The following is a 4,360-nucleotide window of genomic DNA, read 5'->3' as shown; positions in this document are numbered from 1 at the left end:
GAGGTGAGATTTGGGAAATTTATGCGCGTGTTGCTAATAAGAAGAATTACTTCATTTTGAAGCACATGCGGCGAAATAAGGGGGCTAAAGCACGTAAAGCTATTTTGGGGAAAATATTTTTAAAATAAATATAAGTCTCATGCGGCGTTATAAGAAAAACTTGTGATTTGTGAATTGTGATTATGAGGTGTAGTACCTCGGGGTGATTCTTGTTGTAATTTCCTTGAGTTTTGAACTGTAATTGTGATCCCAGTTGCACCAGCTACTTCTCAGGCTGGGGAAGGAGCTCAAACTCCTACCTTCCGTACTCTAGAGCAGTGGGCGCATGTTGATCAGGTTCCAGGTGTTATGACAGCACAGCCCATCATCGCGATTCAGCCCGAGGTCAGGTCAGTGGCATCAAAGGAGGAGCAGATGAGGCTTGAGAGGTTCAAGAAGTATGATCCTCCTACTTTTAGTGGCACTGTTTCTGAGCATGCACATGGTTTTCTAGACCAATGCCACCATATTCTCTGCACCATGGGCATCATGTAGATGAGCGGGATCGCCTTCACTATATATCAGTTGACGGGTCGACGTATAGGTGGTGGCATGCTTTTGAGGTGTAACGACCCGATCTGTCATTTTGTGCTCTAGTGCTCCATTCGTTAGTTTGAGACTTTGAGTAACTTCATATGATGTATTATGACTTGCATGTATGGTCAGTTTTAGTTTTCGAGTGGTTTGGGATTAATTTGGAAGAATGACTCTTGATTTGGAAGCTTTAAGTTGGAAGAGTTGACCAAGGTTTGACTTTTGGGAAAACGAACTCGGAATCGAGTTTTTATTGTTCCGATAGGTTCATATGATAATTTTGGACTTGTACGTATGTTTGGATTCGGCTTTGGAGGTTCCTGGAAGGATTCGATACAATTTGTCGAAAGTTGGCAATTTGAAGAACTTAAAAGTTCATAAGTTTGACCAAGAGTTGACTTTGATGTTATTGGATACCAATTGGTGCTCCGAGACTTTGGATATGTCTATATATTTGTATTGAACTTGTTTACAAATTTGGAAGTAATCCTAAGTATTTACGTGTGATTCGAACACTCTTTTGAAAGAATGAAGATTTAACAACTTACGAGAAATTCTATTCGGTTTGAGCCTCGATTCTTTGTTGTGATGTTCCCGTGGGTGTTTTGAGGCTTCGGATAAGTTTGGATAAAGTATTTGTACTTGTTGGTATGATTGGATGGGGTCCCGAGGGGCTCGGGTGTATTTTGGATCATTGGTTGAGGAACTAGTTAAGTTAAGAATTTGGAGTTTGACCATGATCCATATCGGGTCGAGATAACCTTTTTTCAGTATTTTGAGTGCGCGAGCAGGTTCGTAGTGTGTTTTATGATTGAAATGCATATATTATTTGTGTTCAGAAAGTTCCGAATGAGTTTTGGAATGCTAAAACGAAGATTCTTTTGTTGCTGATTTTCTGGTGTAAAATAATTACAAAAATGTCATCTCTGTCCCTTTAATTTTCAAACTTTATTTAAAACTCCACAGCATCATATCTCCCTCATTTTAAGGCCAAATTGGGTGATTCAAAGGGCTATCTTTGGTGTAATCTCGCAAGAATTATGTTGGGATTATCAAATGTGAGTTTTGGGGTCATCTAGAATCTAATTCGAGCTATAACAACTGCTGTAATTTTTTACTCGTTACGAAGTTCAATCACTTTTTCTCACAAGGTTTTGGAGCTCGGATTTGGGCGATTTTTGAGGAAATTTACACAATTTGGATTGGGTAAGTATTTTTGACTAGGATTTATTTATATTTCATCATTTCAACCTTGAATTTAGCGATTGTTTGATGAATCAAATTGAAGAAATTGAGAATTTTAGCAAAAAGTTTTCTAAAACATAAATTGATTATTCGAAGGCCGATTTTAGGTCGGAATTGGATGAAATTAGTATGGTTGGACTCTTATCGGAATGGGTTGACTGAATTTGTGAGTTTTGTCGGGTTCCGAGGTGCGGGCCCGTATTTGACTCTTTGGTTAACTTTGAGTATTTGATTAAAGATTCGACCTTTATCATTTGGGTTTGCTTCCTATGACTTTATGTGATGATTTTGAGTTACTTTTGTCTAGTTTTGAGCAATTCGGAGGTCGATTTGAGCGTGATGGCGCTTCTAGTGTATCGATTTGGCTTCTTTGAATTAAGTATTTTGCCTAATTTTGTTGGGAGAATTTTTCTTACTAATTGATATTATTTGATACATGCGGGGGTGATGCATATCTGAGGTGACAAGCGTATATGCATGTTCCGGGGTTAATCATGCTTGGGGGTAGATTATACGAATGTTTGTTCCTTGTTGGAATATGTGACCTTCTTGCTTTATATTTTACTTGACATCTAGAATAATATTAATATGAAGTTTAATGTTAGAAATCATGATTTAGATTATTATAACTTGACTAAAATTTGACGGACTTATTGTGAAACTAATGATGTGCTAAATTCGGTCGTTACTATACTTAATCACAAATGCATCGCTACGACCGTTATTCTTGAGATATTGGATTCTATATTTGAATTGAAGATCGCTTTTGAGATTTGATGAAATACTTAAACAATAAGGTTCTTGAGGTTTATTGAATTGTTATTGGCTTGAAAGTTTGATTGATGTTCATTTGGGAATATCTTAATCACTCTCCTTGATGTTATTCATGCCTCATACCTTGCCTGGTATTGATACACATATGCTTGGTGAGGAAGAGTGTAAAGCACGAAAGGTGATGCCGTGCCATTGCATATACGTTATCATGTGAGGAATAGTGTAAAGCACGAAGGGTGATGTCGTGCTATTTTATATATATTATCGTGTGATGAGGAGAGTAAAAGCACGAAGGGTAATGCGTGCCATTATTTTTTTTATATTATCATGTGTTCACGGCATGAAGGGAGTTTCCATGCAGGCGAGGACGAAAGACATGCATTATATTATGATATTGTTTCTTTGTGTATACAGTCATGCCTTTATCTTGAGCTGTTAGTGTTGCACTTATATTTTCTATGTGACTTGTCATTGTTGTTTTGTCTTTGTCCTCTACCTCAATTGTTGTTGTATTATCCATGCCTTCATTCGGTTTAATTTGTAAATATCATGCTTTCCTTCTTGTTTGTCATATTTACATCTATGTCGTTTCTCATTTGTTGCACTTTTGTATAAACCTTCTACCATGTTAGTTATCCATGCCTTCTATTTGTTTAACTTATAAAGATCATACATTCCCTCTTGTTTGTTATATCTACATCTAATCCTTCTACCATGTTAGTTAGTGAAATTTATGTTCTTCTATCTTAATTTCTATCATTACATCTATGCCTCCTAACGAGTCTGTTACCGTTGTCCATATGCATTGCCTTGTTCGTTATTGACACCTGTGTTTCTCCCACTTTGTCATTACTATTATTGGCTTTTCTTTTACCTTTGGTATTGTTATACGTATGCTCGGTAAGGAAGAGATAAATATACAAAGGATGTTGTCGTGCCAATTGATTTGACATACATTCATATATTTGGTGAGATAAATGCACGAAGGGTGTTGCCGTGCTATTTGATTTGATATCTTGAGTTCATTTCTCACACTACAAAAGCTATGGATTTAAAGAACAACCAGGTGCTGGAATTGGAGTAGAATCAATGGGTGTTGGATGATCAGCCTAGGCTTTTTCTTTTTTTTTGCTTCTATGTCTCATGACGGGAGTGCTAGACCCATAAAATGCATTCTTTAATCAAGCAATGAGAAGGATTTACCAATTTCTTCATATGCCATTTCATATTCATATGCCCTCTAACTTGAACTTCCTGACTTCCCAGGGTTACTACTGTGGTTTGATGGTCATCGCTTTAAGGAAAGGATTGGTTGTGATATTGAGAAATATTGACTGTAATTTCTTCTAGTAATCATTTACCGCTTCGCATATTTTTTCTTGTACTATTTTCTGTTATATTTTAGCATTATTTCTACTGCACATGTTATATCATGGAGTATCTTTTAACTAAAAAGCCTTGTCACTACTTCACCAAGGTTAGTCAAGATACTTACTAGATAGATGGAGTCGGTTGTACTCATACTATACTTATGCACCTTGCATGCAGATCTTGGAGTTGATGCTGCTATGCATGGCAGGAGCTAGTATTAAAGAAGTACCCGTTGTCCGGACATGAATACCATTTGTCCTTGGTAGTTTTAGATTTGAGTTCTGTTTATGTATAATTCAAACAAATATTGTATTTATTCATTATATCAGTTTTGTAAATCTAAATCGTAGTCGCTCGTGACTTGGACTACCAGTACTTGGGAAGTTGTATAAATTTC

This window comes from Nicotiana tabacum, chromosome 15, assembly GCF_000715075.1.
Source record: "Nicotiana tabacum cultivar K326 chromosome 15, ASM71507v2, whole genome shotgun sequence".
Lineage (NCBI taxonomy): Eukaryota > Viridiplantae > Streptophyta > Magnoliopsida > Solanales > Solanaceae > Nicotiana > Nicotiana tabacum.
Note: the sequence above shows the minus strand (reverse complement) of the source record.